At 43.5% G+C, this 24,199-nt stretch overlaps 1 protein-coding gene and 1 pseudogene across 2 annotated transcripts in view; one reads left to right on the top strand and one right to left on the bottom strand.

Moving 5' to 3' along the window:
- Window positions 1-14,054, bottom strand: part of ZNF76 (zinc finger protein 76) — a 38,156-nt gene extending 24,102 nt beyond the window's left edge. The window contains exon 1 of one of the 2 annotated variants that reach the window (XM_036248998.1): window positions 13,832-14,054. The gene's annotated coding sequence lies outside the window, so the exon portion shown is untranslated. The other variant, XM_036248997.1, reaches the window with a different exon arrangement.
- LOC118621333 lies at window positions 13,756-23,955 on the top strand (annotated as a pseudogene).
- The last annotated feature ends 244 nt before the right edge of the window (window positions 23,956-24,199 follow it).

Here is a 24,199-nt window from a genome sequence, read left to right as displayed (position 1 = left end):
AATGGGTTAAATTTACTTCACTAGTTCATTAAAATGGAACCATAACCAGATCCTAACAAGGAAGAAAGGCAAAAGAGAAGCAAAAGAAAATCAAGTCAAAAGAAGAGTTAGTTTAAAAAGTAAAACATTAGGGGAAAATATTAAAGAAATAAAGCATAAGACATGATATTAAAAACACATGCAACTGAACTGTACACGTAAAAATGGTTGACATGATAAATTTTATGTTATGCATATTTTGCCACAATTTTTAAAAATTGGGTGAAAAAAATACATGCAGACACATACAAACATCTAAGAACAATATCAAATTCTCACTGGACAAATAAGACTACAATATGAATTCAAAAGCAAAAATCACTAATAAAAAAGGTTCATTCTCATTAGTAATTAAAGAACAAAAAGAATAATCATGACACTATTTAAATTATTACCAAAAATCAAAGTAAAAGAAAGTATTAACATCCAATAGACAATGAGATACCACTATACACCTATTAGAATAGCCAAAATCCAAAACTCTGACACCACCAAATGCTGGCAAGTATGTGGAGGAAGAGAAACTCTTATTTATGGCTGTTGGGAATTCAAAATGGTACTTTGGAGGATAGTATGGCAGTTTTTTGACAAAGCTAAACATACTGTTACCAAATGATCCAACAATCCTATTCCTAGGTATTTAGCCAAAAGAGTTGGAAACTTATGTTTAGAGCAGATTTACTCAAAATTGCTAAAGAAAAGAGAAGCAATAAGATGTCCTTCAATAAATAAACGGTGGTACATCTATCTATACAATGGAATATTATTCAGTGATAAAAAGAAATGAACTATTAAGTTGCAAAAAGATATGGAGGAACCTTAAATGCATTTTGCTAAGTGAAAGAAGCCAATCTGAAAGCGCTACATACAATAAGAATTCAACTATTTTACATTCTGGAAAAGGCAAAACTATAGAGACAGTAAAAATATCAGTGGTTGCCAAGGGTGTGAAGGGAGGAGAGGAGGGATGAACAGGTGGAGCACAGGGCATTTTTAGGGCGATGAAACTGTTCTGTATGATACTGTGATGGGAGATTCCTGAGAGTACGCATTTGTCATAATCCATAGAATAGTGGTTCTCAACCTTCCTAATGCCGCAACCCTTTAATACAGTTCCTCATGTTGTGGTGACCCCCAACCATAAAATTATTTTTGTTGCTACTTCATAACTGTAATTTCGTTACTGTTATGTCTTAGGCGACCCCTTGTGAAAGGTCGTTCGACCCCCAAAGGGGTCACGACCCACATGATGAGAACCGCTGCCATAGAATGTACAGCACAGAATGAGCCATAATGTAAACTACGGACTTTAGTTAATAATGCATCAACATTGGTTCATCAATTGTAGCCAATATACCACACCAATGCAAGATGTTAATAATACAGGCATATCTTGTGTTATTGTGCTTCACAGATATTGCCTTTTTAAAAAAACAAAAAAACATGCCCTGGCCGGTTTGGCTCAGCGGTTAGAGCGTCGGCCTGCGGTCTGGAGAGACCCGGGTTCGGTTCCCGCTAAGGGCACGTGCCTCGGTTGCAGTTTGTCCCCGGCCCTAGTTGGTTGTGCGGGTGGCAGCCACTCGATGTGATCCCTTCACATCGATGTTTCTCTCCTCTCTCTCAGTTCCTCTCTCTCCCTCCCACTCTACCTGAACAAAAAATGGAAAAATGTCCTCAGGTGAGGATAAAAAACAAACAAACAAACAAAAAAAAAACAAACAAAAAAAAAAACAAAAACAAATTAAAGGTTTGTGGCAACTTACTGAGTGAACATTAACAGGAGGCTGGAAGAAGTTGATTCCAACCCTCATTGATGACTTTGAGTGGAAGTAACTGTAGATGTCGTGGAAATAGCAAGAGAACTAGAACTAGAAATGGAGCCTGAAGATGTGACTGAATTGCTCCTATCTCATGATACAACTTTAAGGGATAAGAAGTCTTATCAAGCCCTGGCCAGTTTGGCTCAGCGGTTGGAGCGTCGGCCTGCGGACCAGAGAGTCCTGGGTTCGGTTGCCGTGAGGGGCACATACCCTAAAAAAAAAAAAAAAAAAAGTCCTATCAATGAAGAAAGCAAGTGGTTTCTTGAGATAGACTCTACTTCCGATGAAGACACTGTAAAGACTGTTGAAATGACAACACAGGATTTAGAATATTACATAAACTTAGTTGATAAAGCAGAGGTAGGGTTTGAGGACTGACTTCAATTGTGATAGTTCTACTGTGGGTAAAATGCTATCAAATAGCATCACAAGCTACAAAGAATCATTCATGAAAGGAAGAGACTATCAGTGCTGCAAACTTCACTACTGCCTTATTTTAAGAAATTGCCACAGCCACATTACCCTTCAGCAACCACCACCCTGATCAGTCAATCACCATCAATATCGAGGCAAAATCCTCCACCAGCAAAAGATTATGACTTGCTGAAGGCTCATATAATGGTCAGCCTTTATTAATTATGTACAGTTTTTTTAGACATAATGCTATTGCTCACTTAACAGACTGCAATATAGTATAAACATAACTTTTATATGCACAGAGAAACCAAAAAATTTCTGTGACTCACTTTATTGCGATATTTGCTTTATTGTGGTGGTCTAGAACTGAACCTGAAATACCTCCGAGGTCTGCTTATAATAGGGGAAACTGGGAACAGGGGGAGGAGGATATATGGGAATACTCTGTACTTTGTTCAATTTTTCAATAAATCGAAAACTGCTCTAAGTATTAAAGTCTATTAATAAAAAAAATTCCAACCATGGATTTGGCAAAGCCAGGAGGCAGGTCCAAGAATGCATTGCTGATGGCACTAAAGATGCTCCAGGCTCTTCAGAGAACAGTCTATTAATGCTGAAACCTACCGGGGAAGGTTCAGCATCCGAGAACTAATAACCTCATCTTCGTAATTCATCCCACAAAAAGAATCCACAGGAAACAAGAACTATCTGCACAAGGATGTTTGTTTGTTTGTTATCCTCACCCGAGAACATTTTTCCATTTTTTGTTCAGATAGAGCGGGAGGGAGAGAGAGGAAGAGAGAGAAACATCGACGTGAAAGGGACACATCGAGTGGCTGCCACCCGCACAACCAACCCAACCAGGGCTGCGGACAAACTGCAACCGAGGCACGCGCTCTTAGCAGGAACCGAACCCCGGTCTCTCTGGACCGCAGGCCGACGCTCTAACCGCTGAGCCAAACCGGCCAGGGCACAAGGATGTTTGTTTAAGTTTTAGACAAGAATCACAAACCATCTGGATTAATGGAAGATGATTAACAAATTAATGCTATGTGAAAAAAGACATAAGGTTGAACATTCATACAGTTCTAGTTCATAGAAACCTTAACTCCGAGTGAGATGATGGTAGAAGAGGCCAAAAAGAAATGAACAGTTGTGCTGAAAGGGGTATAACCTTAAAAAAAAATAAAGTCACTGAAATGAAATGATAGCAGCTTCGAGCTAAGAGGTAATTCTCCAGTGGACACTAAACCCGTTTGCTTGGTTGCCAGCTCCTCCCTCTCGGGATTTTCCTTTATTCTCCTCGCAGCCCTCCTATTACTACCTGCACCTCATCCCTCCTAGGTACTGCAAAGAAAGATAGCTATTCTTCCTCTAATTCATGCCAGCCTAAGTCCTGAGGTTGGGAACTTCTTCCTCTAGACTTTTTCTTCCTTTCTTCTCTTATAACCACCAGAGACCCAGTTACCTCTTTTGGGTGTATTTTTAAATGCAAAGTTCTTCAAATTGGGCTGTTGTGCTGTGCGTGTCTTATGGAATAGAGTATCATGGTGAGGCTCCATGATTCAGTATCCTACCTTGATCTCTAGGTAATCTACATATTCTTTTTTTTTTTTTTTTACATTAGTTTTTTCTTTATTGATTTTTAGAGGGAGAGAGGACAGAAACATCGATGAGAGAGAACATCAATTGGTCACCTCCTGCAGGCCCCTCACTGGGGATCAGGCCCAAACCTGGGCATGGGCCCTGACTGGGAATTGAACCAGCGACCTCTTGGTGTATGGGTTAACACTCAACCACTGAGCCACACCGATGGTGTTTGTTTTGTTTTTTTATCCTCACTTGAGGACATTTTTTTCCATTTTTTTTTTGTTCAGATAGAGTGGGAGGGAGAGAGAGGAAGAGAAACATCGATGTGAAAGGGACACATCGAGTGGCTGCTACCCACACGACCCAACCAGGGCCAGGGACAAACTGCAACCGAGGCACGTGCCCCCAGGGGGAACCGAACTGTGGTCTCTCTGGACCGCAGGCCCACGCTCTAACTGCTGAGCTAAACCGGCCAGGGAACCAGTGGTTTTTCTTTTCTTTTTTTTTTTTTTGAGAGTACATTTATTAAAGCTACGGACAGTGAAAACAGGAAGGGCTTGGATAGAAGAAGCAACAGGAAAAAGCCTAGGCAGGGCTTCTTTGGTTCCCTAGAAATGTCAGGAAAGAAATGAGCTGAGGTGGGGCTGCTATTAGCTCACTGGAAAGTCAGAGAAAAAGGGGCATTGGGGACAGGTTCAGGGGGTTAGCCTGCGACAAGCTGCCGCTACCCATTGCTCCCCTGGTTGCAAGTGTCATGGGGACCCTTAGAGTTAAGGGGATGCACACCTGAAGAGGGGAGAAAGGCATGGACGTGCTCCCAAGAGGGAGAACATGCTATATATATTCTTAACTCAAATGAATGTCCATGATGCTGTAGGAAAACAGGCATAGTTGTCTATTGTTCCTGGGAGCACACACTGGTACAAGGGCTATGTAGGGCAATTTGGCAGTATCAATCAAAATTACTAGTGTATATACCATCTGACCCAGCATGCAACATGATACATGTCCAAGGTTATTCATGGCATCCTTGTATGAAATAGCATAAATGTCTATCAATTCAGAACTTCCTTACTACGTAGAGACATACATAAATGAGGAAGCTTTTTACATACAGACATGAAAAACTCTAAAATACAGGGTTGGGCAAAAGTAGGTTTACTGTTATAAAACAGTTTATTCTTGTATTATTATTTATTAATTGTATTTTTTTCCACACAAACAACTATAAACCTACTTTTGCCACACCCTGTATATTAAAAATAGCAAGGTATAAAACAGTGCCTTTTATGTTGCCATGGGCATAAAACAATTTTGTGGAAAGACAGTTAGGAAATTACTAATCAGGGTTGCCTGTGGAAGGTTAACTGAGTGACAAGGGCAAAACGATAGAAGGTTACTTTTCACTGTATATTTTTATACTTAGAAAAAATTAAAGCCCTGTTAATGTATTACCTATGTAAAATAAATAAAAATAAATGAATAAGACAGTCTAAAAGCACGCTTTGCACTTCTTTCATTGGTTACAGGAATATCTATTTCTCCATTCAGGAGGCATGGCTAGTGCAGTGCTGATGGGATAGATTCCATGATATTACAGATTTGTAGCAAAACCACATTTGAAAATTTAGCTTCATAATTCATGGATGCCATTCTGGGGTATCATATGGAAAGATGATCAAGCTGAGCATAAGGCAACAGCAAATCTACATAGGTCAACACATGTGTCCTAGCCTGACCACAAGGGTGGGTCCGGCTGGAGTAGTGGCTAAGCAGAGGCTGCCTTCTCCCTCACTGTTTTTTTGTTTTGTTTTTTAATCCTTACCCAAGGATATGTCTATTGATTTTTAGAGAGAGAAGAAGGGAGAGAGAGAGAAACATTGATGTGGGAGAGAAACATTGATTGGCTACCTCCCATACATGCCCTGACCAGGGGTTAAACCCAAAACCTAGGTATGTGCCCTGACCGGGAATCGAACCCCCAATCTTTTTGATGATGCTCCAATCAACTGAACCACAAGCCAGAGGCCCCCCTCACTGTTTTTAGGGTCTCGGGACAGTACTTTTCTAGATTAAGAGGATGATCTCAGACCCAGAGGACTCTGGTCTCAGGTACCCCTGCCACACTCTCCACACTAAGCCTCAGGCCAGCTGTAAATCTCAAGAAGCCGCCCAGTTCCTTGGCTCTTATCTTAATTGCATGGGTCTCATGCTTTATCAAAATCCCAAAGCAGCAGGACTTCCGACAAATAGAGTCATGCAGTGAGAAACACTACCAACCTAAGAAGTTATACCTGGGCTTCTCAGAGATAAATCGTTTACTGAGGGCAAGCATGGGGTGAGTGTTAACCCAGAGACACTGGAAGAAGCACTCTGACTTCCAGCTGTGACCATCTAAAGCGCGGTGAGGCTTTGAATGTCGCAACAATGCAGCTCTATCCAGTTCTGTGTTGTTGTTGTTTTTTATCCTCACCCAAGGATATTTTTCCATTTTTTGTACAGATAGAGTGGGAGGGAGAGAGAGGAAGGGAGAGAGAGAGAAACATCGACGTGAAGGGACACATCGAGTGGCTGCCACCCGCACGACCAACCAGGGCCGGGGACAAACTGCAACCGAAGTACGTGCCCTTAGCGGGAACCGAACCCGGGTCTCTCCAGACCGCAGGCCGATGCTCTAACTGCTGAGCCAAACTGGCCAGGGCTCTATCCAGTTCTGAACTGCACATCTACCAGCAAAACAAAGATGACTGCATAGCATTTGTGAGATCCTCACATGGTCACTCACATTTCTATACCTTTAATGATAGAGGCCAGGGCAAGAGGCATCTGAGGTTCTGTCTGTAGCTTAATGCCACCAGTTAAAGACAATGGCTTCAGCTGCACTTGGATTTGTGTCTCAGTTACTCTGGTTTAGCTTGTTAGAGGCTCTCTTAACAATTCCAACATTGACATCTAAATGACACGAGGGTAAACACAAGGGAGCGACTGTGCTTCCAGACTTCCAGACGCAGTGAGGAGATTAACCCTGCCATGACATGTTTTCCTTAAACTTGACTCTTTTGCGGGGAAAATAACACGCTCTTACTTTCTGTTATACTGCTTATAATTTAAGTTCCTAAACAGCATGCATTTCAGCTTAATCAACACCTAACAAAGAATATGCCCAAAGATACTAAATAAGTGAAACTACTAGGTCACATAGCTAACTGAGCTCTTTAGCTCAAATTTGAATCCTAAATCAGTGCAAGCTTTTGTGAACTAAATCTAACTGAAACTCCTGAGACCGGATTTGAAGCCTTTAATCTACTACAGAACTATGAGCTCCGTAAGAGAAGTTCCTAGCAGAGGAGTAAATGTTGAGTGAAAGAGTGAAGGAGGACAGGAACTGAGTCCCACCACCCCAACTCTTCCCCTTGCCTCAGCTAGGACAACCACTTTTTCCTTACTTGGAGTACCATCTTGCCTCATCTCTGACATCAAATTCGCTGTTTTCTCCCATACCTAGGTCAATAACAAGGTTTCCATAGTTAATGTCACACCAGAACAACAGACTTCAGCCCATTCCCTCTGCACTTGGCAGTGAAGCTACATCAGGTGGCTCAAGGGCACAGATGCATGTTCTCTGTCATCATAGCCTCTGGGTCCAGCACAGCGTCCAGCACATGGCAGGCACTCTTTGCATTAATACTTTAGCGAAGGATGGAAGGGAGGGAGGAATGAATCTTACCATCACCTTGTATAGAGCTCAGCAACTTCCAGAATAATCTCAAGTATACAGATATACTATCTTCTTTATTCTAAGCACTAATTCATCAACTCTCACAACAGGAGGGGCTGAGAAGACAGGTCATGTGTAGTCTAAAGCAGTCATTTTGCAGGTAAAAGATAGAGGCCAGAGCTGTCTCGAGTTCCAAAGGATCACACAGCTCCACGGTGGCGGAGCCAGGCCTCGCGCCTGAACCGCCATTGTCCTTCCCACCATGTTCCTTTGTCTCTTACCCAGTAATAGTGTTCTTTTAATTCTCAGGAAAGCAGGAATTTATTAAATAAACTTGTAAATCCAGCTGCTTAGTCAATATCCTCATTCAAAAAAAATCTTTAACTCGACATATTCAAAAGTGAATTCCTTATCTTCCCCTTCTCACAACCTAAACCCTACTCCAGGCTCCCCGATTTTACTAAATGGAAACTCCATCCTTTAGTTGCTCAGGCCAAAAATAAGAGAACCATTCTCAACTCTATTTCTTTCACATGCTGCATCCAATCCATCAGCAAATCCTGTTGGCCCTTCTTTCAAAATATAAACCCAGAATCCAACCATTTCTCTCTACTGCTTTACTCTGGGTCCACGCCACCAAATTCTTTTGCCTGGACTACCGCAGTAGCCTCCTAACCAGTTTCCCTTCTTCCCTTCTTGGCCCCTACAATTTTCAACATGGCAGCCAGAATGATCCTTTATGTCAGTTCATGTCACTTATCTGCCAAGAACCCTCCAATGGCTCACATCTCCCTCATAATTCACAATAAACTCCAGTGCCTCTGAGGCCCAATGTGATCTGCCGCTAATCCACTCCCATCCCTTCATCTGCTGTTTCCTCTCTTACCCTGCCGCAGTCATACTGGCTGACATCCTCATGTTTCTCAAATATATGAAGTGTACTCCTGCCTCAGGACCTCTGTACTTGCTGTTTCTGCTGACTGGAATACATTTCCTCCACATATACACTAAGCTCACCCCTGAACTTCATTCAGGTCTTTGCTCAAATGTTACCTTTCCAAAAAAAATGTTTTTTATTAATTTTTTTAGAGAGAGAAAAAGGGAGAGAGAGATAGAAACATCGATGTGTGAGAGAGAAACATCAATCAGCTACCTCCCGCACGCCTCCTACTGAGGATTGAGCCCGAAACCCAGGCATGTGCCCTGACCAGGAATCAAACCAGGACCTCTCAGTCCATTGGACAATGCTCAATCCTCTGAGCCACACCAGCTGGGCTCAAATGTTACCTTTTTAGTTAGAACTTCCTTGAAAATTTAATATCCTGCTTGGCCAGTGTGACTAATAGATTGAGCATGGTCCGTGTACCAAGAGGTCACTTGCATGCTCCGGCTGTGGCTTGATCTCTAGTAGGGGGTGTGCAGGAGGCAGCTGATTGATGTTTCTCTCATAGTTATTTCTATCTCTCCCTCTCCCTTCCTCTCTCTCTAAAATCAACAAAAAAACATATATAAAATTTAATACTTTGACTCCTGGTATTCTCTATTTCCCTTCTCTGCTTAATTTTCTCAATCTATACTTTCCTTATTTGTTTACTATATCTCTCCTTCATCCACTCCCCAAAATGTGAGCTCCTTAAGTCCTGGAACTTTGTTTTATTTATTGCTCTACCTCCCCCAAGTACTAGAAAAGTACTTGGCCTCTAGCGTGGAATGGATGAGTGAATCAATAAACATCCATAGTTTTAGGATATTCTAGTAATCTAAAGGATTTAGGCCAAAAGAAGACCTAGTTGAGTTCTGATCCTCCCCTCGCCTCCCCCACTGCCTCCTCATCTTCTCAGATCCAGTCCAGTTCTATACCACCAGAAGCTACACTTGAGCTGGGAAGGAGGAAAGAACCAGAGCCACAGGTGCTTGGTGCCAGGATGTTACAATTCCCAGGCTACCAGGTACAGAATTCTGCAAGGTGCTAATTTTTGTATTCAGCATCCTGGTATCTCACTAACAGAAGAGGTCAAAGATAGGTCAGGACTAAATATACTACTAACCTAGATAATGGTACTGACCCAGCAACAGTAGCTCATTTACTTTCCAAGGAATTATGCTAAACTCTCACTTGTTCATCTAGCTGTTCATTTAAAAAAAAATTTTATTATGGATTTCAAACATACATAAAAATAGAAAGAATAGTATAAAGGACCCCATGAACCCATTACCCAACTCCAACAATTACCAACGTTTTGCTAATTTGGTTTCCTTTATTCTCTGTCTCTACAACTCCCACTAAATATTTCATCTAGCTTTGTTGAGAACTGGTCTATATATGACAGACCCTGGCCTTGTAACCACAGTATTCTAGTAACTATATTAACCAATCATCAATCTTACTAGAACACAGTAAAAACAAGTACTTAACACCATTCCCCAGCAGAGCAATGAGGTGTCTAAACTCCAGACTGCTAAAATCAAGGAACTTGCCCACTGTCACCTTTGGGAGGATTTGGGGGGAGGGCTGTTGTGGCTATAAAATGAATATAGATATAAGCTGTCTTCACTTGTCTGTACTGATGCAAAATTTCTGAATGTGTTCATTCAATCCACTATTTACTGACTACCTGAAAATATGAGGGAAAGGATTAAGATGACAGAAGGTAAAGACAACCTAGTCTCTGTTCTCTCTCTTTCTCTTTTTATCCTCACTTGAGGATATTTTTGCATTTATCTTCAGATAGAATGAGGGGAAAAGGGAGGAAGAGAGAGAGAGAGAAACATCAATGTGAGAGAGACACATCAACTGACTGCCACCCGCAAAACCCCAATTGGGGTGGGGGACGAACCGCAACTGAGGTACGTGCCCTTAGCGGGAACCAAACACGAGACTCTCTGGTCCATGGGCAGATGTTCTAACCACTGAGCAAAACCGGCCAGGGCATAGTTTCTGTTCTCAAAGAAATCACAGTGAGGTGGGAGGGTGAGTGAGAAGAGTACATACACAAATAACAAAAATACAAAGCAGAAAATGTACCGTGCCCCAAGAAAGATTAAATAAGCCTAAGGCAAAAACTCTTTTTAAAAACTAAATCCACAGAATTTGTAGACCCCAGGATTTACCCTACCCCTTTCTTAACTCTAGTTTTGCCCTCCACTGTATTTATTGGGGTGGTGTCAATAAGTACATTATAGGAGACCAGGGAATTTGGTGACCCACAGAACAGACTTTTGGATGTGGATCTTTTTTTTTTTTTAATCTTCACCAGAGAACATTTTCCCATTTATCTTCAGACAGAGCAGGAGGGAGAGAGAGAAAAACACTGGTGTGAGAGAGACATAGCAAGTGGTTGCCACCCATATGACCCCAACCAGGGCCCAGAACAAACTGCAACCGAGGTACATGCCCTTATGGGAACCGAACACGGGACTCTCCAGTCCGCAGGCCGATGCTAAGCGCTGAGCCAAACAGCTGAGCCAAACAGGCGAGCCAAACAGGCCTGGATGTGGATCTTAATGTCACATTTTGTTACTCACCATCCAGTCTTCAGTTGGGAGGGGCTAGGAAAGTCCTCCCAGGGTTTGGAAAACAATGGAGCTAATTCAATGCAGTCTGAAGGTGCCTCTCAAAGCATTCTACCCTGAGGGCATATACAGCAAGCAGTTTCATAAACAGGCTAGATTGATTCAGAAGAATTTCCAAGGTCTCTCTCCTTGCTACCTCAAGGACTGTGATATTGGTGAACTATTATCAGAACTTTACAGAGAATACAGTTTTTTGGACATGTCAAAGAGGCCAATGGTTTGGACAGTGCTGTGTGTGAAGAAAGGAGACGTGAGTGGCAGGGTCATTCATGTGGTCCTGAATTTAGATGCACAGGACAGTGGAAGAAGGGCAGAATTGGGATGAGAGGGAGGTTTACATTATAATCAATGTTATTAAGATTGGTTAAGAGAGGATGGTTAAGAGAAAAATAAGAGGAAGGCAGGAAGAAGGCACTGTGAGAAATAACAGGGACACAGGGAAAGGGAAAGGTGAAAGGTGAAATATGATTCTGGTTTGAAAGGGACATCACTGATGAAAATGAGAAAAATGTCATGAGATCTGGAAATCTGAGAGGCAGGATCTCAGAGCTTACTGAACATGGTGTAAAAAGGAGATCTTGGGATGGAAGGGTGTATAGGTTATAAGATGGGTGAAGAAGGTTACTAGATGAAGGTTTTGGGTCAAGGATGTGGCTGAGGATAGTAGAAGGGAGGCAGTTAGAACAACAAGAAGAGATTAAAAGTAGGAAGAGATCATATGAGTAAAAACTACTGGGCTAGAGGGTTTTAGAGTACGCATATATGAATTCTGTGGGTAAGGAACTTAACGGAATGAGAAGATTTGGGGTAAAGTGCCAATGAGGTGGAAGACACCTTAGGGTGAGTGACATAATGGAGGCCCAGAGCTCGTAGGGTGAGATGACATCTGGACAAAGAATAAAAAGAGGTATTAAGGTGCAGGGGTCTCAGGGCAAGTGAAGTCAAAGTCATAAACAATGGGTTGAGGAAAGGGTAACAGAAATCTTGGAGTTTGTGGAATGAGTTGATATTGGGCTTAGAAAATAAGAATATCAGAAAATAAGAAACAAGGGACTGATGGTGACCTAGAAAACTAGGTAGGTTTGAGGGCAAGAGAAGTAATGGAGCAAGTGGGTTTTGAAGACTGGGTTCAAATCCCAGCTCAGCTACTTAGGTTTTTCATTTATTTAAAACCAACTCAAAACAAACAAATAAAAAATGGGAAATGGTGGTGGATATAATAATAACCACCTCTTGGGGTTACTGAAAGGTAAATGTGCACCAGGCAAGGTGCCAAGAGCTTTGTATGCATTATCTCAGGCACTACTATTATCCTCATTTAGAGAAGACTGAGGGTTCAGAGAGGCTAAGTGGCATGCCTGAGATGCCACAGCTGAAGGGCTACAGTCACACTAGAACCCAATCACATCAATGTTGGAAATTGAAGCACTCTGCTATCCTGCTTGGCAAACATGTTAACTAATGGGGCCAGATCAAGGGAAATGGGTATGGGCTATTAAGAGTGTAGTGGGTCATGGGAGTGAGAATAAGGATCATGAAGCAAGTGGACCCTGGGGTGAGGTTACAAGAATAAACTCCTAGGGAAGGGCACAAAAATAATTGTGAACGAATATTATCTTGACTGAGAATTGCAGAATTTCACAGCTGGAAGTAAATTCTGTGATCCTTTAAAATAACCTTATCAGAATACGGATGAGAGACTGAGGTCCAGAGTGAGGAAGGGGCTTCTCTCGGGTTCCCAAAGCAGTACAGTGGCAGAGCTAGGGACATGAATCTGGGTCCACGTACTCAATCCAGAATTCTTTGATGCCTCCAACTATTACTACTTCATATTCATCTCCATATCTTCCTGGACACCAGCATGGTACTAGGGCATTTTTAAGTCATGTGCTGATTGACACTGGAGGGCTAGGGTGCAGAGAGGGATGTCAGTGGGGGTGACTTCAGGATGAAGGGGGAACATGGAATGAGGATCATGAGGTAACAGGGCAAAGAAGGGATGATTAGATATTGAGGGTCTGTGGATGACTGGGTGGGAAACTACTGGAATAGGACTTAAGAGTCTACAAGTTTGTGGGGGAACACGGTAGAAATGGAGGGGTTACCGGACCAGTGGGGTCACTGAAAAGGTTTGCCGTCCTCGAGGAGGGGCGTGGGGATCTCAACTCGGAGTCACGGCATTAGAACTGCGGGAGTCACTGAGTTGATGGGTCCCTGCGCAGTGCTGGGGAAGTTGCTGGGTTGTCAGAGTCAATGACTAAGAATTGAGGGTTACCTGGTGAGGTGTGAGGGTCAGTTGGTGGGGTGTGGGTTCGCGGAGGCGGAGGCGGGAGCAGTCACGGGGTGGGGTTTGGGAGTCACGGGGGAGGAGCCGCAGGGCGGAACGGAGGGGAGGGATGGGGCCGGGACCCGGGGTGGGGGAAGGGTCAGGCCGCCGTCCGGCTGCCGGGCTAGGGCCGGAGGAGGGTAGGCACCACGGGCTCGAGACCTTCCCGGGGCCCTGCGCCCGCCCGGCCTCCCACCTGGGCACAGTGGACCCACTCCTCCCAGAGCCACCAACCTGACAGCCCCCGAGGGCGACTCCGCCGACAGACCGCCATGCACCGGGCCCCGCCACCAGCGCCGGCCCCGCAACCCGCCTGCGCCATAGCCCGCCCGCCCGCGCGCAGCTTGCCTCGCGCGATATCCAGGTTCCAGGGCCACCGCACTTTCCTCTCCTCTCGGCGCGCCGCTACCGGGCCCCGGAACCCGTATACAAAATACAGGGCACGCTCCACCCCGAACCCCAGTCGCCGCGGCCGTCGTCCTATTTATCCCGGTCCCCGGGCTCCTGGAGCTCGAGCGGCCGGGCTCTGGACGGCGGCCCTCGCAGCCCCGCCCCCGGCCGGGGTGACGCACGGCCCTCGAGGCCGAGCGCCTGGGGAGGGCGTGATGACGTCACGACGCCCCGGTCAGGGCTTGGGCTGGTTTGCCGGCCGGGTTGTCGCTATAGCAATGAGGAGCCGCCACCTGTCCCGGTGAGGGACTCGTTCCGCCTGAGACTTGAGGCGGGAGTGGGGAGGAGCGCGAGGCCCCGAGGAGGAGCGTCGGCCTCCTGCGGGCTGGAAGGTGCGCTTTGGGAGCCGGGGCGGGCAGGAGGGGCGGGCTGTGAGGGGAGCGGTTTCCGCGGGTCCCACTGGCGGCGCGGGGGCCACGGACCCTCGCCTCGGGGCGCGGAGCCCGAGGCTTCCTCCCGCGCCTCACCGTCCCGAAGCGCTTCGCTGTGCGCCATCCGCAGCACAGCCTGCTGCTTTCGAGCCAGCCCCCGGAGGGAGCAGCCGCAGGTTTTGTCAGCTCCTTGCTGGGAAGGAAGACGTCGAGGAGCCCTGGGGGACCTGCCTGTTGAGGGAGGCGCCCTGGCGGCCGCGGTCCGCTCCGCGTCGGCCCCGCCCAGCCTCCGAACCAGCTCCGCCCCTTGAGGCCCGCGGGGTGACCGAGGCCGGCCCTCTCCCCGTGCCCCTGCCACCCGCGAGGGGCTGCGAGTGGGCATCCTCAGAAATAAGGAAAAATTAAAAGGGAGTGAGCTTTCGATAAAAATAACTAAAGGAGAGGACTTAGATAAGGAACTGGTCAAGGCTGCCTCTTAGGAGAGGAATTGGGCGCCTGAAGGAATGAGGGAGAAACTTTTCCCTCTCTGTCCTTTTAGGTTTAACGAGTTTCTTTTGTATCCCCTCAAAAAGCAATTGAACTTAAAAAAAAAAACAAAAAAAAAACCCGAAAGGTAAGTATTCCGATGAACTAGAAACATTTATGAAGCACTGGGTTTGGGGCTTATGGTGGCTGCACATGCCAGTGGGGACGCTGAGTCCGGTTCCTCTCCTCCCCTGTCGGATCAGCTTGACCAGAAAGCCCTCCCCTTCAATTTTAGACAGTCCGTCTTCCCCATCGTTGTTTTGGCTCAACGTTTCCGGAGGCGGGACTGGGGCCCGAGTTCTCATCAGTTTCTCAGTTTCGGTGTGCAGTGACAATTGATGGCCCATTCTTATGGTTAATAATTAATCCTTTATATATCTCCTGTTTTAGAAATAAACAGTCTGTCCAGCTGGTGTGGCTCAGTGGTTGAGTGTCGACCCATGCACCAAGTTCCATTCCTGGTCAGGGCACATGCCCAGGTTGTGGGCCGGGTCCCCCGTGGGGGACAGGCAGGAGGCGGCCAGTCCATGTTCTCTCTCTCTCCCTCTCTCGCTTCCTCTCTCTCTAAAGTCAATAAAGGAAAAACATTTAAAAATAATAATAAACAGCCTGACCACCATGGTGGAAATGTAACAAGTTATTTTACACAGATACACAGAGAATAAGTAGCTTGTCCTGTAGCATCAATTCCTGGTTAGAAACAAAGCAGGGAATAGAATTCAGGTTGTTCTTGTTTGTCCCCCCCACCACCTCGTTCCATAATAAAACATGCATCTGACCTTTCTCACATTCCTTGCAGTTCCTAATGTGATTGGCTAATCACCCCTCCCATTACACAATTAACAAAAACTCTGGGAGCCTTGGCTGTGTGGCTCAGTTGGTTTGAGCCTTGTCCTATATACCAAAAGGTGGCAGGTTCGATTCCCGGTTAGGGCACATACCCAGGTTGCAGGTTCAGTCCTTGATCCCCCCCAGCTGTGTATGGGAGGCAACTAATCCATGTTTTTCTCTCTCACATCAGTTTTTCTCTCTCCTTTCCTCTCTCTTAAGATCAATAAAACAACAACACTCTGTGAAACCTGTGTCTGAATCTGAAGTAATAAGATTGTGATGGGTAATTTCAGGTACTCAGGAGAACTGGTGAAGAAAATACTTTGGAGTGGAGGATTGAAGATCATTTCTAGCAGCTTTTGTTCTGCCTTTGACCCCTACCGCTGCAATATACCATATAGGCTAGTGGTTTTCAGACATTTAAAAAAAAATTATTAGCCCTGGCCGGTTTTGCTCAGCGGTTAGAGCATCAGCCTGCAGTCCAGAGAGACCCGGGTTTGGTTCACGCTAAGGGTGCATACCTCGGTTGCAGTTTGTCCCCAGCCCTGGTTGGTCGTGCGGGTGGCAGCCACTTGATGTGTCCCTTTCACGTCAATGTTTCTCTCTCTCTCTCTCTCTGTCCCTCTCCCTCCCTCCCACTCTATCTGAACAAAAAATGGAAAAATGTCCTCGGGTGAGGGTAAAAAAAAAAATTATTATTTTTTTATCCTTACCCGAGGACATTTTTACATTTATCCTCAGATAGAGCAGGAGGAAGAGAAAGAAACATCGATGTGAGAGAGACACATCAAGTGGCTGCCACCCACGCGACCCCAACCGGGACCGGGGACAAACTGCAACTGAGGTACATGCCCTTAGTGGGAACCAAACCTGGGCCTCTCTGGTCCACAGCAGGCTGACGCTCTAACCATTGAGCCAAACCAGCCAGGGTGGTTTTCAGACATTAAAAAAAAATGGACTCCATAAAAGAATTTTAAAGAACTATGTATCCCATTATTCATTTTTAAGTTGATATCTACATTTTCCATCATAAATTTAAATATTTGTCAATGATATTTCTGACTTATTATAAGTTTTGACATTTTAAACTGAAACCATTACATCATGCTTTTTATTTGTTAGTCCTCACTCGAATATTTTTCCATTGATTTGTAGAGAGAGTGGGAAGGAGGGAGGAAGAGAGAGAGAAACATCGATGGGAGAGAGAGACATCGATTAGTCGCCTCCTGCACGTCCCCAACAGGGATCAGGGATCAAAGCCACAACCCAGGTACATGCCCCTGACCAGAAATCGAACCCGTGACCCTTTGGTCCTTGGGATGACACTCCAACCCCTGAGTCATACTGGCCAAAATCATTATGTCATTCTTTTTATGTTCTTATTGATTTTTTTTAGAGAGTGGAGAAAGGAGAGAGAGAGATAGAAACATCGATGTGAGAGGGAAACATCTATCTGCTGCCTCCTGCATGATCCCCTACTGGGGATCTAGCCCAAAACCCAGGCATGTGCCCTGACTGGGAATCAAACCAGAGTCTCTCAGTCCACTGAACAACACTGGCTGGGCCATTATGTCATTAAATGTATCCACTGGACTCCAAATACACTAAATATTTGATAACAGAAATTCTATAGGTTTCCCTTTCTTCTTAAACTCCTAATTCTATTCACTTCTCCTACAGAACTTTGTCCTAAATTAGTATATTTGTATGCTTTAAAGCAGCTGTTCTCATCCTGTGGGTCGCAACCCCTTTGGGGGTCAATGACCCTTTTACAGGGGTCCCCTAAGACATAACAGTAGCAAAATTACAGTTATGAAGTAGCAACAAAAATAATTTTATGGTTGGGGGTCACCACATGAGGAACTGTATTAAAGGTTGTGGCATTAGGAAGGTTGAGAACCACTGCTGAGTTTAAAGTCTTGATCACTGCCACATTTCACAAAAATTAGTATAAATTTAAATTTATAGCCTGTGACCATAGGCTTTTTTTATTATTATTAATTTTTTTTTGTTACAGATGGTTCTCCTTTTTCCCCCATTGACACCCTCCTCCCGATCCCTCTCCCCAGCAGAGTTGTCTATGTGCATTGGTTATGCATACATGCATATAAGTTCTGTGGTCTAACCCCCCCCTTCTGAGGATTGTCCATCTCTACCCCACATCAATGTCTCTGGGTCCATTCTGTACATCGGTTTGTTTTGTTCATTATATTCCACAAATAAGTGAGATGATGTGATACTTGTCTTTCTCTGATTGGCTTATTTCACTTAGCATAGTACTCTCCATGCCCTTACATGTCGTCTCAAAGGATAAGAGATCTTTCTTTCTTACAGCTTCATAGTGTTTTATTGTGTATATATACCACAGCTTTTTTTATCCACTTATTTATTGATGGACACTTGGGCTGTTTCCAGATCTCAGAAATTGTAAATAGTCCTGCTATGAACATAGGAGTACATATATTTTTTCTGATTGGTGTTTCAGGCTTCTTAGGATATATTCCTAGGAGTGGGATCACTGGATCAAATGGGAGTTCAAGTTTTAATTTTTTTGAGGAAACACCATGTTGTTTTCCACAGTGACTACACCAGTTTGCATTCCCACCAGCAGTGTAGTAGAGTCCCCTTTTCTCCACACCCTCTCCAGCACTTGTTTGATGATTTATTGATGGCAGCCATTCTGGCAGGTGTGAGGTGATACCTCATAGTTGTTTTAATTTGCATCTCTCTGATGATTAGTGATGTTGAGCATTTTTTCCTATGTCTCTTGGCCATTTGTCTGTCCTATTTGGAGAGGTGTCTGTTTAGGTCCTCTGCCCATTTTTAATTGGATTCTTTATCTTCCTTTTGTTGAGTTATATGAGTACTCTATATATTTTGGAGATTAACCCTTTATCTGATGTATCGTTGGCAGTTATGCTCTCCCATATAGTGGGTTCCCTTTCCATTTTGAAGCTTGTTTCTTTTGCTGTGCAGAAGCTTTTTAATTCATGTAGTCCCATGTGTACATTTTTTCCCTTTGTTTCTCTTGCCTTAGGTATTGTATCAGTGAAAATTCTGCTGCATGTGATGTCTGAAATTTTCTTCTGGGATTTTTATGGATTCACGAGTCACATTTAGACCATAGGCTTTAATTGTTAACATTTCTTCTGAATTGAATTGTCATTATAGTTATTACTAGTATGCAATTTATTTTTTACTTAAAAATTTTATTTTTCTTTATTGATTTTAGAGAGAGAGGGAAGGAGAGGTAGAAACATCGATGAGAGAGAGCATCGATTGGCCGCCTCCTGCACTGGGGATCGGACCCACAACCCGGGCATGTGCCCTGACCAGAAAGCGAACCAGTGACCTCTTGGTGCTTGGGTCAACTCTCAACCACTGAGCCACACCGGCCAGGCTACTATTACACAATTTATTAAACAACATAACTATATTACACGGTTTATAACTTGTGAAACCCAAAAAGCAGAATTTTTATTGACAATGTATCTTTGCTCTGGCCGTTTTGACTCAGTGGTAGAGCGTCGGCCTGCAGACCAGTGAGTCGCAGGTTTGATTACGGTCAAGGGCATGTACCTCGGTTGCAGTTTGTCCCCAGGCCTGGTCATTCTGGTCAGGGTTGTGCAGGAGGCAACCAGTCAGTGGGTCCCTCTCACATCAATGTCTCTCTCTCTCTCCCTTTTTCTCCCTCCCACTCTATCTGAAGATAAAAGGAAAAAATATACTCAGGTGAGGATTAAAAAAAGAAAATTTTTCTCTTAATGAGAAATATAGTGTTTCTCCTCAATTAGTTCAGGTATTCATGGATGAATATACCTAATGGTAGAAAGAGATAAGGTACAACATCAATTCTCTACCTGCTTTTTATTTTTATAGACATAGGCACTAGGAAACCTTGTTTACATAGTAATTGGGAAAGAAAGAGATGTTACAGTGATATTAGTCAAGTCTGAACTACTTCTAAGTCACATGCCAACAATCACAAAGCATCCTATTACCAAATATTGTTATCAAGTACTATCAAATAGAGTCTTCCTTTAATTTTATTAAAAGCAAAGAATTGGATGCCTAGCTGATATAGCTCAGTGGTTGAGCATTGACCCATGCACCAAGAGGTCACTGGTTCAATCCCTGGGCAGGGCACATGCCTGGGTTGTGGGCTCGATCTCTAGTAGGGACGATGCAGGAGGCAGCCGATCGATGGTTCTCTCTCATATCAATGTTTCTCTCTCTCCTTCTATCTCTAAAAATCAGTAAAAACATATATTTTTTTTAAAAAGCAAAGAATTAGAACTCACTGGACCTGCAAAAGAATGTCACCTGTTCATTAGAGTCTCAGTTATAGTCTTCTAAAAATGACTATTAATTATCTGCTATCTTTTCACTCAGAGGCACCTTGTTAAATCAGAAATTGATTTTCATATTCTTTTGCCAACACTATTTTTTTTATTTTTTTATTTTTTATTTTTATTTATTTTTTTATCCTCACCCAAGGACACTTTTCCCATTTTTTGCACAGATAGAGTGGGCGGGAGAGAGAGAGAGAGTAACATCGACGTGAAAGGGACACATCGAGTGGCTGCCACCCGCACGACCAACCAGGGCCGGGGACAAACTGCAACCGAGGTACATGCCCTTAGCGGGAACCGAACCCGGGTCTCTCCGGACCACAGGCCGATGCTCTAACCGCTGAGCCAAACCGGCCAGGGCCCAACACTATTTTTTTAAATAATATTTTATCATATCATTATGTGTTTAGGATATTTTTGTTAAAACATAGAAGTGCAGATTTACTTCAATATGGAAAATACTGCCATTTGTAAAATTGCCAAACCAGTCTTTATTTCAAACTACTAGCCTATATGATAATCAACCAAGTCAGAATTACTTTCCATCAGGAAAAACTTTGACTTTATTCTTCAATTTAAATAAATATGTTAATATTCATTTTAAAGAACATAAAAATAACTGGGAAATAAATGATTATCTTATAAAGTAGATTACCAAACATCATGGTAAAATTATATAGATCTAGTATTAATATTATAAAAATTATAAACACAAAATAGGCCCAGCTGGTGTGACTCAGTGGTTGAGCGTCAACCCACGCACCAAGAGGTTGCTGGTTCAATTCCCAGTCAGGGCACATGCCCAGATTGTAGGCCCAATCCCCAGTGGGGAGCATGCAGGAGGCGGCCAATTGATGTTCTCTCTCATTGATGTTTCTATCTCTCTCTCCCTCTCCCTTCCTCTCTCTAAAAATCAATAAAGAAAAAAAATTTTTTTTAAACCACACAAGATAGTACTGTTTCTCATCATATAATTTGGAATAATGCCATGTAATGTATAGCTAAATCCACTAATTAACTTATTAAATGATGAGGCTAGAAGGCGTGTTATCTCCTTGGCAAATGTGGGTTTGTGCTTATGTGGGACTCTGATTTTGGCTTTTGGGAACAAATAACAATCGTATCAAAATTAGAAATAATTCCAAGAATTTTGTTAGACTTCATGCTCAAACTTTTTCTTACGTATTTAGGATTGAGCAGCAAGTAGGAGGTAGAAAATAGTAAACATTTTATAAGTTGAAATATATAAGAAGACTGATGATAATGGGAACATTTTGATACGAAAGGAAAAAACAACTTCTCCTTCCTACTCCCCAGGTTTTTACGCCCTGGCCATACATTAAGATTCAGTGCAGGTGAGGGATATACCTTTCTTTTATAAAGTAGGACAAGGACTACGGTGAAAGAGGAGGTAGAATGGAAGTGTGCATAATTATGCCGCCAGCTGGCTCTCAAAGAGATAAGTTTTTATTTTTTATCCTTACCCAAGAACATTTTTCCACTTTTTGTTCGGATAGAGTGAGAAGGGGAGAGAGAGAAACATCGATGTAAAAGGGACACATCAAGTGGCTGCCGCCCGCACGACCCAACCAGGGCCAGGGACAAACTGCAACCAAGGTACATGCCTTTAGCAGGAACTGAACCCAGGTCTCTGTGGACTGCAGACCGATGCTCTAACTGCAGAGCCAAACCAGCCAGGGCTCAAAGAGATAAGTTTTAGGGAAGATTTCTTATGGAAGTTGAGGATCTAGAAATTTATTCCTTTAAAACTCTCCCCAGATTGATTAACTTGCCTTGGAAAGTCTTCATGTACCCCATTTTAGTTTATTTATTTTTTAGTCCTCACCTGAGGATAGTTTTTCCATTGATTTTTAGATAGAATGGAAGAGAGAGAGAGAGAGAAACATCGATGTGAAAGACACATTGATTGATTGTCTCCTGCACCATCCTGACCAGGGCCAGAGATTGAACCTCCAACCCAGGTAGGTGCCCTTGACTGGGAATTGAACCTAGACTCCTCGGTCCACAGGCTGACACTCTAACCATTGAGCCAAACCGGCCAGGGCTTCATGTACCATGTTCCTCATTTTAAAGACTGCTTAATATAAGCAGACCCATATTCTACTGGCTCTGGACTATACGTTATTCTGGGACATCATTGCAAGTGTCCTAGGAAGAAAAAGGAAGTCTTGGTGTTTTTGTAATGTAAGAAGATTAAGAAAGAAGTCAGAGAGGATGGCCCCACATCGGTGTAGTCAGAATGGTCCTGGATATGGTCCTCAGCTTTGTAGTTCTAGAAATGTGATTTTGTCAGTTCACACAAAGGTATTGCTGTTTTGCCACACTAAATCAAACTCACAGAAAAGTGATGTATAAAATAGAAGGCCAGGAATTAATTTATACTCATAGCTACCAATGGATTCTCTCTCTTGTTGGGAAACTTTGTGGAAAGATCAGTTGTAATCAGAATCCTTCAAGGAGTGTCAATCATGAGCATGGCTATTGTCATCAAGCTATGATAGCCTGATGCACAATGCCTGGCATGTAACAGGAGCTCAGTAATTGTGGAATGAATGCGCCTGTCTCTATAGATGCTAAAGGGGAAGTTCAGGATTCTGGTAAGCCAACACACCATATTTTTGATCAAGTATATTTTTGTTGTTGTTCCTCTTAATTGGCTAAATCAAATAAACTTTCATGTCAGGGAATTATAAAATTGCAACAATTAAGTTACATATCATCTGAGCCTAGAATTTGGGACTGTTCATTTATAAGAAATTGGAGATTGCTCTCCTGTGCCCTGTAGTAATGGTGGTAGTGCTCGAGTGAGCTGTATTTCAGAATTCTATTTGATGGCTAAGAATGTACTACATAAAAAGAATACCCTTGGGTGGGTCTCAGTGCTGGTACTTTGCTAGAGGTGGGACACCTTAACTAGGGAGGTCCCTGAGCCACTTGTGGCTGGCCAGATTTGGGGAACTGTACTGTGATGAGGAGGAACAATATCCTAAATTTCCCCTACTCCCTAGGTACCCCCAAGAGGATAATTCTTGACACTGCTTTTAAAAATAGCCCTTTTGGCTCCCTGAGCAGCACCATAGCGGTGAGCATGAACAAGAACTTTCCGAAAGATGGCAAAAAGGGAGCCAAGAAGAAAGTGGTTGATTCATTTTCTAAGGAAGATTGGTGTGATGTGAAAGCACCAGCCTTATCAATATAAGAAATATTGGGAGAACACTAGTCATGAGAACTCAAGGAACCAAAATTGTATCTGATGGTCTCAAGGATCATGTTTTTGAAATGAGCCTAGCTGATCTGCAGAATGATGAAGCTGCATTCAGAAAATTCAAGCTAATTACTGAGGATGTTCAGGGAAAGAACTGGCTAATTTCCATGGCATGGATCTTACCTGTGACAAGATGTGCTCCATGGTTATAAAATGCCAGACCATGATTGAAGCTCATGTTGATGTCAAGACTTCCGATGGTTATTTGCTTCATCTATTTTGTGTTGGTTTTACTAAAAAATGTAACAACCAGATTCAGAAGACCTCTTAAGCTTGGCATCAACAAATACGCCAAATCACGAAGAGGATGGTGGAACTCGTGACCCAAGAGGTGCAGACTTGAAAGAAGTGGTCAATAAGTTGATTCCAGATAGCATTGGAAAAGGCATAGAAAAGGCTTGCCAATCGATTTATCCGTTCCATGATGTCTTTGTTAGAAAAGTCAAAATGCTGAAGAAGCCCAAGTTTGAATTGGGAAAACCCATGGAGCTTCATGGTGAAGATTGCAGTTCTGGAAAAGCTACTGGGGTTGAGACAGGTGCTGAAGTTGAACAAGCTGATAGATATGAGCTCCCAGGCAAAGCATTAAAATTTAGACACTTAGCCCTGGCCGGTTTGGCACAGCGGTTAGAGCGTCGGCCTGCAGTCCAGAGAGATCCGGATTCGGTGCCCGCTAAGGGTGCGTACCTCGGTTGCAGTTTGTCGTCAGCCCTGGTTGGTCGTGCGGGTGGCAGCTACTCATTGTGTCCCTTTCACGTCGATGTTTCTCTCTCTCTCTCTCCTCCCACTCTAACTGAACAAAAAATGGGAAAATGTCCTTGGGTGAGGATAAAAAAAAAATTAATAAAAATTCAGACACTTAATGGTGACAAATAATAAAAAATCCTATTTGTGAAAAAAT

This window comes from Molossus molossus, unplaced genomic scaffold, assembly GCF_014108415.1.
Source record: "Molossus molossus isolate mMolMol1 unplaced genomic scaffold, mMolMol1.p scaffold_m16_p_8, whole genome shotgun sequence".
Classification (NCBI taxonomy): domain Eukaryota; kingdom Metazoa; phylum Chordata; class Mammalia; order Chiroptera; family Molossidae; genus Molossus; species Molossus molossus.
This window is presented reverse-complemented; position numbering and strand designations above follow the sequence as displayed.